The sequence below is a fragment of the Spodoptera frugiperda genome, chromosome 28 (assembly GCF_023101765.2).
Source record: "Spodoptera frugiperda isolate SF20-4 chromosome 28, AGI-APGP_CSIRO_Sfru_2.0, whole genome shotgun sequence".
Lineage (NCBI taxonomy): Eukaryota > Metazoa > Arthropoda > Insecta > Lepidoptera > Noctuidae > Spodoptera > Spodoptera frugiperda.
The window spans coordinates 11095903-11111127 of NC_064239.1; positions in this window are offsets into that span (position 1 = coordinate 11095903).

The following is a 15225-nucleotide window of genomic DNA, read 5'->3' on the forward strand; positions in this document are numbered from 1 at the left end:
ATTCTAGTCATTTATACGCTTTTATTTTAGGTCGTCGCGTATGTCAGTAAATCAGAAACTATGTAATGTATATCTAAGGTATTGAATTTGCCGGAGCTGCAGATTACCTAGCGTGTTTACCGGGAGTTCGGCTCGAAGTGCAGGAGAAGGAACGGGTGGTTTTTAGTCAGTAAGAGTCTGACATTCTCTCGCCTCTCCCAAAACAGGAGAAGTCATTGGATGATTTTCCCTCCTTTAAAAAAAGGTATCGAAATAGGTACTTTCGAGGAATCGTAGCGTTCTGAAAATTATTGGCAGTTGTATTTAGTTCTGATATATTATATGCTTTTTTTTTCAATTCTTCAATGATTTAAGTTATAATTAATAAATGAAGGTTCTTGACCTTTTGCTGAACAGTCGGTATAAGCCATAGATCAACTGCCACTAAGTAATCTAAAAATTATGATACTAGGTTTTTGGCTAAACCTATCATCATTCTTGGTTAAGCCTTTCCACCTTCAGATTGGATAATTATGTTTGCAAAACCAGTTTCCTTTCAAAGCATGCAATCGTTCTATCATACTATAGGTAGTTGATGGTTGCCATCACACCAGGCATCAGACTGTGATGATCATGTTTATGACCTTGTAAACCGCTTAACGCTGTAATCTTATAGTTATTGTATTCTTCAATTACATAATTGTTATACCGGTTTCTGATAGCCTTACGCAATTGTCTATAGTTGTAGCTATATTTTTACAGTCTTAACCTTATGCAGTAGTTGCTATGCAAAACTCAACCTTACTGCATTTGTAATAGGTTCTGCAAATGTTTTTTGCTATGGAGTAGGAATTTGGTCTACATTTCACGTTTATTAATATGTATTTTGATTAAGAATTTCTGAAATAGCTTTAGTATTTTTTTAATAGTAATATGTTGCAATAACACGCACGATTTGCACATTGTAGAGTTATCGTCATTTGCATATAAAATTATTTAAGAAGGTTAGGAATAAATATACCGTAATATTACATATATCTAAATTATATCGTAAAAAATGCTTCTCAATTGCGCTATCTTAGGAGTGATTTTTTTTCAGTTTTAATGTGACAAAAGAGTGCAAATAACAATAGTAGACACTAAAATAACCATAATAAAAAAAGTAATGAATTAAATTAAGTTAGAGAGAATATGAATTTGTATTAATAAATAAATGAAAATTTATTTTCAAACCGCTCAGACATACTTTAATAAAAAAAAACATGAATAGTTAAATCATTATTTTTGCAAAATCTTCTCGTTGAATTTATTCAAAACTGAAGCAAAAAAAAACATTAAAGGCTGCTAGTTAATAATAAACACATTTTGAATTCTTATTCAAAGTTTTTCTAACATATTTGCAAAGGTTGACGTTAGTCATTACGAGTATAATTTGTGGGAACATTGACCGGCGTGTAAAAACAGAATCTTTGTAATTAGTGCTTTGAAAATTAATAATTTAATTTTTATTCATAATTTTGAATGTGCATGTAATTAGAATTTTAATTTAAAGAGAAACAATATGTAATAAATGTCATGATAATTTTATTAAATGCCAACTGATTTGTAGACAAACTTGATTAAAGAATTCGGATTTACTATTATTTTTATTGTATTACTAGCTTCAGCCAGCGGCTTTGCTAGTATCCTATAAAACAAGTCAACTCATACTCTGTCTGTATACCAAATTTCATCAAAATTCGTTGAGTAGTTTCAGCGTGATTCACGGACAAACATCCAAACAAACAAACTTTCACATTTATAATTATTAAGTGTGATATGATTCTAAAACGATGTGTTCGTTTATTATTTTTATTGAATCAAGAACATATTATATTAGACAGGTATAAATAACATAATATATTAGTAGGACTTTTTCCTCCTTATTATCAATAATCATCCTTATCAACGAGATATTACCAGATTTTTATATGAAAGGCCTTTGACCCCCAAGTGAATGACGTAATAGAATTATTATTCTCTCGTAACTATACATTATGTTAAAGACATTGACACTGGCAAATTGCTTTGTATTGTATTGTTTTAAAACAAGTTTAGTGACTCGTCTTTCTTGTCCTAGATTCTACTAAGATTTTATTATAACTAGCTTTACTCTAACGGCTTTACTCGCATGAGCCTTAGAAAATATATATTTTCAAATAGTTCCTAATTTTTGGAGAAATGTAAGACAGCAACTGTGACTCCTCTAGTGTTGCGAAAGTCCAATGTCCATATATGTAGGCGCTGCTACGCGTCTTATTAATGTCTTATCTGTCGGTATTTGAGAAATAATAGAAAACATATTGTGTCTCGCGTAGATCTGCTTTCCGGAATACCACGGGTTAACCTAGCTTCATTGACAGACAGACGGACGAACATTTTAATTGTTACAGAATTACCTAATTAAGGATTGATTGAAATAAATGCTTTGACTTTGACTTAATCATTATGACACCCATTTTCTCAGTAGCTCCCTATCTCATTAAATAAACATTTCCATTGATGAAGAGAGTTTTCAAACCAATTCAATAATTTTATATCCTAATCAATACAAACAAACCATCTATCTAATCTTTACTTCTTAAGAAATTAGTTACTATGTTTATAGATAATTTATCTAAGACAGACACGCGACATATTTAGCACGTAAGAAAACGTGATTAATCATATTTTAATTACAGATAAAGACAAAGATAAGTATTGCTAAAATATTTGCTATTTCAGCGAAAATGAGTATTGCTATCAATACCTAATAGAAATCGCATAGTTGCACATTTCATATGCTTATACTGAGTATTAGCTAACTCAATAGTAAGACTTGATATTGCATAAATAACAAAAGAGCTGCCAGTGAATGAAAAACTCAGTATATTTACCTTACCGGGGCGCTTACTCTTGAAACCAATTTCAAGGTCAATGCAATTTCTATCTCAATAATTATTCATTGTCAAAACGTGGGAATTGTCGAAATCCCCTGTGTAGAACACAGTACAAACTATGTTTGATAGCTATTTCCAAATAGGCTTTATTTCAAATCATCCAATGACTTCTTTCAAGGGGAGAAGGTAGTGTCAGACGCTTACTGACTAAAAACAACCCTGTTCCTACTCTTGCTTTTCGAACTGGAGCCCCGGTAACCCGCTAGGTAGCCCGCAGCTTGGCTAGCATTTTATCACATGGAATTCACAGCTTAAACTCAATAAACAGTTTTAAAAACAACTACAACATGTTACAGTAACATGGATCGAATAAAGTATTTCTTTGTATCGATTTGTGATACACCGATTGTGTTACAAACATTCATTTCTAAATAATCACACAAACATCCACATTGTATACAACATCACATTTTCCGTTCAAAACAAAGAAACAAACACGATAAATATTTACTGTCAGGATTTTCAGAACATAAACGCGCGCGTTTGCGTTTGAACATTTTTTTTGTATGCGAAGATAACACAATAGAATCCATAAACAGTAACTGGGTGAGTCACAAATAAAATATAACGCGGTGTGTAATGCTACGTTAATCATATGTGCAAATATTTGTGTCGTAAAGTGTACTTACTGAAAAGATTTTGTGCTGTAAAACTGTTACAGTACTTACAGTAATACTGAAAAGTAAAGCCATTAAAATTATGGCAGATTTTGTAATATTGTAACAAAATTTTACTAAAAGGATCGAAAAAATAGTAGAATTTTTAATGCGTGCTGTGTAATACATAACAATGTAATAAACTAAAAATAACATTTTGTATAAGGGTGCTTTTCCACTAGATGTGCTATGCTATATTGCTGTGGATGCGTTTGGAATACGAATGGGCCGGCTCGACCGGAGTGATACCACGGTCTCACAGAAAACCGACGTGAAACAACAATGACCGTTGTGTTTCGTTGTGTGAGGTTGCCGGAGATCCAATTACCCCTCTTCCCAATCCCCAACAACCCTTAAATTCCTAACCTCCAAAAGGCCGGCTACGAACTTGTAACACCTTTGGTGTTTCGGGTGTCCATATGGGTACGATTGTTTACCATCAGGTGATCCATCTGCTCGTTTACCGGCTTATACCATAAAATAAATCCAGTTTTAGTCAAATTTATAGTTTTTTAGTCCGTTTAAGACCCACTCGAAGAGTAGAGCTGACACACAAATGCATTTTCTTTGTCGTCACCGTCACTTTCACATAGGTATTGGATATTGGAGATTTCTAGCTTCCTATCTGAGTGGGATTGAGCCTATTTGAATACTGTAATTGAGTGCAGTTACTCGTGTGAATACAGTCCCTTTGACTTGTCCTAGGAAAATGACAAGATTGGACACAGCAGACTTGTTTATAGTTCTGGTTCTGAAAATATAGTCAGTTTTGATTATTATTGTGTGAAATTATTGAAATGTTTTAGTTGTTAGTTGCTGAATCTCTAATAGTAAATTATTGGTAACTACATATTTATCACAGTATGTAACTGTGTTTAAACCCTATTTAAATATGTATATTTATTAACAGTCGAAATACAGTATGGAAATCAATCATATGATTTAATTAATTGAACTACAAGTAGTAATTGACCGAAAAATAAAAAATTAAAATTCAAACAAAATAAATAATTAAATTAATCAAGTATTAAATTCTGTGGGATTAGCTTCATGTTTCTTGACCACAGAAGAGCTGTAATGTTGTAGGTTGTCTAGGAATGTTACGGACATGCAACGTGGCTGTTATAATGCCGTATTTGTAAAGAGCTCAAATAGAATAATGCACTTTTTGACTTATCTACTGGGCCTAATTAGCTCATTTTTCGTATGCTGTCCGTCAAGATGTTAGCAAATATATGGTTTAAACTAAGTCCTAAGAAGCTTTCCCATACTGTTTATGTCTGTAAAGCACGCGCGCGCTTCAGTCATAAAAATTAAAAATGAGATATACATTTATATACGTAATGGAAATATTGTATTTAAATATATAACTTCTAACAAAAATAAAGAAACTGAACATAACTCCTTCTATAACCAATTACTCTACGCTTCCGTATGTCTAAAGAAGCATCTAATAACACGAATGTAGGAAATCAGTGTGTTCGTCACGGGTAATGTCACGGGAGATTCCGAGGTCAAACTTTGTGCTCGACCGTGACGAGGTCATTGGGGTCATGTGGTAGGCGATGCCTGTTCTATGTCACTTGTGGTACAAATTTTGGGTGTGTTTGGGAGGTTGTAAAGTAGTTTTTGGTTAAAATTTTTGAGAGTTGTACAGTTTAATAGTAGAGGTTTTAGAAGGCTTGTATAAATTGAACTTAATATGTAGAACCGCCGCACTCCAAAACATTTAATGATTATAAAGCAATTTCTTACTAAGAATTTTCATTTGAAAATAATTGATAAGGACTGGATCATGTAACCATTAAATGACTCTGAGTACAGCGGGAAGAGTTGTAAGGTTTAATAGTTAATTACTTGACTTCGAAGATTATTTAATGAAAATGGGCGAAATATTTTGAATAGAATAATCAATCTGTCTATTGAACACTGATGACAGTAAACCTACTTATATTCGTCCTATATTAATTGGTCATGGAAAATTACAATGAGACTGGCAATACACTTATACCCTATATAGGTATTTTCGAGTATTAGCACGCATAATTTTATAACTCAATTAAAATCAACAATACAAAATCATTGTAAACGTAACTGCACTTAACCAATAATAAAAAAAAGAAATACAGCATAATAAAAATATCGCGTGCATATTGCCTCTAAGTCGATAATAAGTTAGGCTGCGCACTAAACTTCTTATACTTAGTACTAAGACCGGACTTTTAGTTTTATATCAACATGCCATGCAAGGGAGTGGACTTGATTGAACCATTTTAATTCTTATCAAAATGCATTTTGTTGTAGAACTTATAGAGGTTTTTTCACTTAAACGTAAGTTTATACTAATTTACTTTACTTACCAAGGACTTACTAACACGCTTTTGGTGTTCTGTTATTTTAATTTTTACACTACATAGGTAAATATTGTTATATAATTGAACAAGAAAACAACCTTTATGTATGTATGTATGTATGTTTGTGCATGATTATCTCACAATTGACCAAACCGATTTTGATGTGGTTTTCAAAAAAGTGTTTGTTATACTTTTTTTAAGCGTATTTAAAAGATTTAAGTATAATAACCGACTTGAAAACAGAAGGTTGAATCAGTTCTTTTTAAACATACATATTTTGCTAAAAAATATTTGTTATTTATGTATACTCCACGGTCGACTAATTTTCTACCTTGATAGTCAGTAATAAAGTTTACACTTCAATGATCTCCCTAATATAGCAGCATGAACCTATTATTATAATATAAAAATTATGTGATGGGACACAGCTGCTTCATTGTAGCAGTATCTGTATGACGGTTATTGCACTCTAAGTATAAAAGTTTAATGTTTAGATTTTGCAAGTTATTTACATGTAAAATATTGTGATAATTAACCATTCTCCAGTGAAAATTTTCAAAGTAAAATACTCTAGATTTTTTACACAGGGCTTCAATCTAAAGGTTACCTGACTCGAATGAAAATTAAATTCCAAAACCAATGCACCACCGCTCCTTAACACAAAGTGCAACAAACTTACAAAGAAACACTCATTACGATTCGCAGCACACACCATAAATCCTTCATACGCCAATACACACGAAACATAGCGAACAGTTTTAAAAAATCACCCCAACTAACGTCCAGAGAAAGTAAGGTACCACACCTGAATACAAATTTTATAACGTTGATTCACGACAAGTTCTCGATCCAATCGAAAACTTTCCTTAGGGGGATAACCCTTGGATTTAATCCATTGGTAATACGAAAATTGATGTAAAAGCCTTAGCCGCACCGTTCCTGAACACGACGTCCCACGATCCATACAAAGTGTACAGCACAGAAAGATTTTCAGATTTTCTTGGAGAATCACTGCGAGGACACGGTTCGTGCCAAAATGTGGCGTGTTACGAACCCAAAAAGGTTTCAATTCAATTGGTTTACGAGATTATTGGAAGCAATTCCGTTCAGAAAGAAGTATGGGACGTGACCGGAATGTGGAGGGCCGGGGCCAAACGTGGACGTCGAAGGGGCTGCTATCGACAGTTTATTTACTTTTTTTATAAATATCCACGTCTGAAGTGGTGTTTAATTATTCATAAATGATTTTCTATTTTCAGAGATGTTTAGATGTTGGTTTGTATCAAATTAAATCTTGTTTTCTTTGGCGTAGTCTGCTAAATAAACAATTTGTGAAATTAAGAGATGTTCCTCTGAAATCTTTACGTAAACAAATTGTTGGTGGTATGAATGAGTGAAGTTTTTGCAAGCAAAACATTGAAAGAATGTTGGTGACTATTTTCAAAACAATGAAGTATGCTGAACAACAGAAGTGTGACAACATTGTAATGAATCGTACATTATCAACAGTTATGTTATTTATTCTTATAATGTCTTAGTTTGACTGACTTGTCGTACGTACCTGGACATCTTAGGTGTCATTCAATGTATTATGGTACACCATAGAAATGGCTCTTGTTCACCATTAGACTACAAAAAGGTTTTGATAATGTTCATCTTATCTCACTAATATTATAAATGCGAAAATTTGTGAGTTTACATATGTGTTTGTGTTTATGTTTGTTACTCAATGACGTCAAAATAGCTGAAAAGATCGGGATAAAATTTGGCACAGAGGTAGATTATGGTCTGGAAAAACATATAGGATTTTTATCCCAAGGGAACGCGGACGAAGTCGCTGGCAGAAGCAAGTCAATCATATGACATAATATACAATAGGTTTTAACAATTCTCAAATTCCTAACCCCGAAAAGACCGGTAACGCACTTGTAACGCCTCTGGTGTTTAGGGTGTCTATGGGTGACGCCGATTGCTTACCATCAGGTGATCTGTCTGCTTGTTTATCGAATTACACCATAAAAAATATCATCTTCATGTAATATCCAATTCACGTTTCAGACGCTCATTACCTTATTTACAGACCACCACACAGGAAACAACTATTTGTGTAAATTTAATAAAGCTCACTCCGGATTTTAGTTTCAACCGGATTTCCGGTTTCCGTTTGTACGGTCAAAATGTCTGTTGCATCTCTAATTAAATATTTTAATACTAGGTACAGGTCGAGTTTAATTACGCTGTACACATGCATTGTAATGAAATGAAATGTGATTGTAAGTGGAAATGGAGAACAGTGGGTTTCAGTTCAGTATTATTTTGTTAGGTGCTTACTAAGTTCTACTTCTCTGGGTTTATCTATGATAGATATTCGTTTAATAGGAGAAAGAAGAATAACCTTAACGCTTTGTGATAATGTAACATATTTCTGCACTAATTGCATTCCCCGAAGAGGTATTTTTTATGATATAAGAGCAGATGGATCATCTGATGGTGAGCAATCGCTGCCGCCCATGTACACCCGAAACAACCGAGGCGTTACAAGTGTGTTGCCCGCCGTTTGGGGATAAATAATGTAAGGGTTGTTGGGAAATCGGTGATTAGGAAGGTTGGTAGAGGTACGCATTTTAAATGTCACAGATAATTTTTCACTAGTTATGTCCCATGAGTCCCATGTATTGCAAGATGAGCTTGTGGCCACACCGAATCAAACCCGAGACTTACTTACTAAAGTTACTCGACCAATGATGCAGTACTGTGACTAATATTTTTTATATAGTAAACCATTATCTAATTTAATTACACACACACACACTCACACAACTCCGAAGGGGTTGGCAGAGGTGCATATTACGGCACGTAATGCCGCTATATAGTTTTTTAAATTTCTATGCCGCTATACAATGTACACCCACTTTTCACCATTTGTGTTATAAGTCCCATGTAATAGGAGGTGAACCTATTGCCATATACTGGACACAATTCCAGACTCCGTGCTACTACCGAGAAATTTTCGAAAATCTGAAAAAAAAACCCAGTAATACTTTGCCCGACCCGGGAATCGAACCCGAGACCCCTTGTTCGGCAGTCGCACTTGCGACCACTAGACCAACAAAGCAGTTTAATTAAAAAGTTAATAATTTTCTAAGACAACGAAGAGTAGCGACATCTATCAGACACCTATGATAACTATTGTCAGTATAACGTGTGTGCGTAATATCAAATTCGTTTGACTTATTTTTATTTTTTGAGGGGGAAATCATCCATTGCCTTCTCCCGCCTTGGACGAGGCGAGAGGAAGTGTCAGATTCTTACTGACTAAAAACCACCCCGTTCCTACTCCTGCTTTTCTAGCCGACGCCCGGAGTGTCTCTTGTGATGACTGGGGCGTGAGGACATTCGTTTCCTAGATATTGTATGTGTGCATTTTAGTTTAATTTGATAATATGTAATGAAAATAATGACGATTGCTTCTACAATACATATTAATACAATAATACTGATATGCAGGATAGGCAGAGCAAAAGGAATGACTTTAGCCTTTTAGCGTTGGAAATGCAATACCATCCCGTGAACAGTTTTACCTGTATCAATCGTGTTCCCCTCTCAATATGGAAAATATGTGAAATAAAACTACTTATACTATAATTTCCCTGGAGTATCATGTTCAACGATTAATAGGGAAAAGTCGGAGGAATACTTCATCTACATCTGACGTAAATTGCGTACGTGTGTACGGCTTCATGTCACGGATATGATGAGATGTTATAGGTAACTCGCATGTATAGAATAACGATTATAGTTTCTAAATGTATGTAAGTAAAGTCTTTTATCGTTTAATTACGTGATTGTAATAATGAATCATCTAGGACAGGTATTTAGTTGCGGTCGGTAAGTACTAAAGTTAAGCAATTCTGGTGTAAAATTTCGGGTAAAGACTTATTATAAAAACATTGAGTTTGAAATTGTGTCTAAATAAGCTTCAACGTTATTAAAGGTTTAAGTTAAAAGGCGAATTTGTGGTTAAACTATAAGCGAACTTAAGATTTATGTAATCTATACATATAATAAAATCGTAGAAAAGTGCTGTCTGTACATTGAAAATAAAAATAAAAAAAATAGCAGGGGTTATTGTTATGTCGATGTCGAACCCAAAAATGTAATTAACTTTTTTTTGTCTGTTTGTCTGTTTGTCTGTTCGTCTGTGCGCGCTAATCTCAGAAACGGCTGATCCGAGTTGGATGCGGTTTTCACGAATATATTGTGGGATGCTTAAATTTACATTTAGTGTTTGTTTCATGTCAATCGGTTCATAAATAAAAAAGTTATGTCAAATTAAAGAATCACGTCGAACATTCTATGCTTATACCATTAATCTCCGCAACTATTTGACGGATTTGGTTGAAATTTGGTACAGATATAGTTTAGAACCTTAGAAAGGACATAGATATATTTTTATTTCAAAAATCAAAAAATAAAAATAAGAAATAAATTATTTATAAATAATTCTATGTCGATCGTTACACGACTTCGGTTCATGTTATTGTTTTAATTTATCGAAAAAAAGTAAATAAATAGTAAAAAGGTATGAAAAAAATAATATCAATATAATAAAACATTTAGTACAAAGAAAATGCTCTAACGGAGTATAGATAATTCTATGTCGATCGTTACACGACTTCTGTTCATGTTATTGTTTTAATTCATCGAAAAAAAGTAAATAAATAGTAAAAAGGTATGAAAAAAATAATATCAATATAATTAAACTTTTAGTACAAAGAAAATGCCCGAACGGAGTATAAATAAATAATCCAAGTTGTCTTTATCCTCGATAGATGGCGTTGGGATCGAAATAGATCGCGCTATGGTTTCGTTACATTCATTTGGTTGGGTATCGGCCGAGCGCTTCGGTACTATCGTAGAAAAAGTGTATTATCAGTCGTATGATTATTTGTCTGTAGTGGTCCTGCTGTTTCGTATATTCTAAATTGGTTTCGTTGTATTTGTCAATTAATAAGTTTATTTGTTGGGTTTTCCTGGTTTTTGGTTAAACTATTTAACGTAGGTTTAGTTTGATATCGATTATTAGTAGTTACTGTAGTTAGTTTTTTTAATAAAATTGTAAGTCTAATTTTTTAGGGTTCCGTAGCCAAATGGCAAAAAACGGAACCCTTATAGATTCGTCATGTCTGTCTGTCCGTCCGTCCGTCCGTCCGTCCGTATGTCACAGCCGTTTATTTCCGAAACTGTTGGGCCTACATAGTTGAAACTTTGTAGGATGGTGTATTTCAATAACCGCTATTCGAATTTTGAATAAAAATGAATAAATTTAAAAATTAAAGGGGGCACTCCATACATGGAACTGATTAAAAAAAAATTTTTTTTCAGCTAACATATCCGTGATGGGTGTCTATAGATAGGTCTTTAAAAAAGACATTAAGGTTTCTAAAACCACTTTTCGTCAAAATCAATCGTTTGAAAGTTAGACGCTTCCAAAGTGGAAAAAAGTTAGAGGGGGGCCTCTAACTTTTAAAATAAGAGAGTGAGAAAACTGAAAAAAATATATGCTGTAGATTTCAATAGAAACTAACAACGAAAATTGGTTTGAACGAGATATCATTATTAGTTTTTAAGAAATAAAACATTTTCATAAACCGCAAATATAACTTTGTCGTTCATACAAACACTATGTAAAACCAAGTTATTTTACAACTTTTATATTATGTCATCTACTTGCTGCTACGGAACCCTTCATGGGCGAGTCCGACTCGCACTTGGCCGGTTTTTTTAATTAGATTAGATTTAAGTCGTTTCTTTTAAATTATTTAGTTTAAGCTTGGTTATTATACCATATCTATTAAATTCAAACGCAGAGCTCATTATGTTGATTTTTGAAGAGTTCCCTGGAATATCTTCCACATCTCATTTTTGAAGAGATCCCGCGAGATCGGGATATATGTGGTTAAAACCAAAAATTTGCCGGAAGTCACTATTCCACGCGAACGAAGTCGCGGGCAAAAGCTAGTAAATAAATAATAAACAAACATTATAAGCACAATCTGTTAACCACACATCCAATTTAGTTAACCAGAGCTCGTTCCGTTTAATTAAACCCTTCATAAAGAAAATGAAGTTCAAAACCTGTGCCACAAATCCCACCTACATCCCGAATGGAGCGAAGGTAATTCGAAGAACGCCGGGGCAATTCCGATTTGATTTATCATTGTTCTTGGCCGATAAATCAGGGGTACAATAGGGCTCCAGGCGCGGCCTGAACGTGGAAACTTCTATTAATTCTCCTTAGAACAATCCCCAAGTTACCGCACAAAGGAGTTTGGGACAATACGTCTCAAACGTGAGATGCTATCACATAAGACCAAGCAGTTTGTTATGGGATCAATAAATTGATAATGTTTGTTGATTGTTTTGTACTGGGCCTTGATTAGTTTTTATTTATGGAGTCGGGTGAGGCTGGACGTGAATAGGGAGCGTGTGATTGGAATTGAAAAGCGTAGCGTTTAAGATAACAGGGCGACTGTGAAATATGTTCCTGTTATTGAAAAGGGTGTTTGTACTGCGAGCAAGCTGAGTCTGGATTAGTACCGAGTATACTTACCTATGTGAAAATAGCCTTACCCTTCATTACATGTGAGTGTCCACCTTTACCTAATGAACATTGTGTTATATAATGCCGAAATGCTGATAATAATTATAACATCAAGAGCTGACTACCGTGGCTTTTAAACCACCCGTTCCTACTTCTGTTCTAAAGAACTATAATTTAGTCTCTTTCTATACTCTATTTCTCACCTCACCCGTGAAAAGCCATTGGATGATTTTCCTTCCTCAAAAAAAGTGATAAATAAACCAGTACCCAAAATAGAATCCTTTTTTAAAGGATTCTATTTTTTTACTACTACTACCAAAAATAGAATAGGCAAATACCCATACATAAATCGAAGTCTCTAAGCTGTCATTACCGTATTGAATGTTCAAAAAACAATGCACTCACTCAATAAATCACTATGTCTCGGTCAATACTGAACACTGATTGATGTGCTTTGGGATCCAATCTGCTAATAGCAACGACCTCAATCAAATCGAGACTGGGGAGAATACTTCTACATGTTAACCCTTATAATGGAGTTTCAACTTCTGCCTGTTGTACTATTTTGTTTGTTTATTGATGACCGTGACTTGCTATTTGCGTGTGAAGTAATTAGTACAAAATTAAGGTGGGTTTTGGGTGAAGAAGGTGGTAGAGAATTGGTATATATGTAATTTAGTTAGCAAAAAATAGGCATGTTGTTAATTATTACATTTTTCGGCTTACTCATGTAACTATTTGACGAAGAACTAGCGACTGATTTGTTAGTACCGCGACAGTTCACAGACTTTTACTGATTAAAAACCATCCCGCTCCTATTTCTGCCATTCGAGCTGGAGTTCTGGTAAACCCGCTAGGTAGTCCGTAGGTCCAGATTTAATTAGGCTGGGTTTTTATTTTCATGTCCGTAATAAGGATTTTTTAAATTTCATAACCATTTTGATTCAAATCCAAAAGCTCTGGTGGTCATACGAAGATATAACATATTTGTACAAATAGAATCTTCAAGGTTTGGTACAGGTAGACTCATAAATACATATCTTAAACTAATGTTGTTTTCAAAATTCACAGTCAAAACTTTACAATACTAAACACACAACAATGAAAACGAAACCTATCGATCCACACATACCAGTAACCACCACAAATTGTAACTAGGGTGTCCTAAATCTGTCATCACCACTATGACGTAGGCGGTTAATACTGATTGATAGTGCTCCCAAAGCTTGATGACGTAAACAGTGACATATGTTCACACTGTATTGTCACATTATTATGTCCATCGCATTGTTGCGGGTCGTCTTGTTCTAATTAGTTTCAATGTCCTGTAGATGTATTGTCGACAGTGTTACATGTTTGTAGTTATGTATGTATGTTACTAGGTGTAGGATTGTGATTAATTGAGGTTTGTCTATAAAATTATGTAGGTAGTTGTGCATCTGTTTTGGTCGTATGGCTTAGTTCACACCTGTTTGTAGCAGATGATTTAGTTCACATGTGTTATTGTTTGATTTCAAGGCTGTCTTTTAATAAATTATTTGTCTTTTAGCAAGGCCTATATGCATAAATTAGCTTCAGAATTGATCACCTCTTCATCACCATCTTCAGCCGAGAGACGTGCACTGTTGAACCTCTTACCTTATGAGATAAATAGGTTAGTAATTTCAAAACCAAAATGAAAAAGATATTTATAGACAGTATGCTTCATCGTCGGCTTCATCGTCACTTTCCACCAGGTTGAATAGTGGTCAATATGTTGAAACAAATTTAAAAATGATATTTGAGCATCAATAACAACGTAAAACCAACAAAAAAAATTAGAGAATCTTTTGAAGAAGAAGAACCTTTGTCCACAGACGCATATTACGTCATCAAAATTAACTACTACTAACGTTTTGTCACTAAAATGCTTAGTTACTCAACGAAAACACGGAAAACTGAACATAAACTACGAGATACTCATTATTAAAGCATAGATCCATAGGGACTTGCTAATCCCACACAAGCTAACGATTTAATACAACAGTTCACACGTTAAGACAGGCATTATGTGACAAAAAGCAGCCGCGTGTGAGTCTTATCTTACACGAACATTCGCACTTGACTGTTTTGATCAGCTTAATGCTGGAAGTGACGGAAAAAATTAAAAGCGTATTGTTGTACTTGGCTTTTTTGTGTGAGATTATGGAATAGAATGAGTTTAATTTGTGCTGCGTTTTCTGTATGTTTCCGTGGCCTGTATGATATTTTGTTGTGAAAATTGAATAGAACTAGCCTTAAGTATATAAGGTGTTTAAAATGATTTGCCACGGCTTTATCATTAAAGCCGTGGCAAATCATTTTGAGGTAGTGTTGTTCTATTTGAAGATTACAATAGTAATTATGAATTATTGATTATGAGTATTTTTTATTTCGTACAAAAAATCTACGTATAACTTTGTTGTGGAAGAACTATCTCTTCTATTTTTTTTTATTATATTATAATTTTGACAGTATTGTGAGGGTTCTGATATTGACGTACATTACGGAGGCTCATATTAGCAAACGTTTTATGGCTGATATGATCATGATGATGTATTGAACAAACTTTTTTTTAAAATGTTCACCTCACAAGTTTTTTCTCCTGTGTCATAGGAGCCTTTACAAACATACAT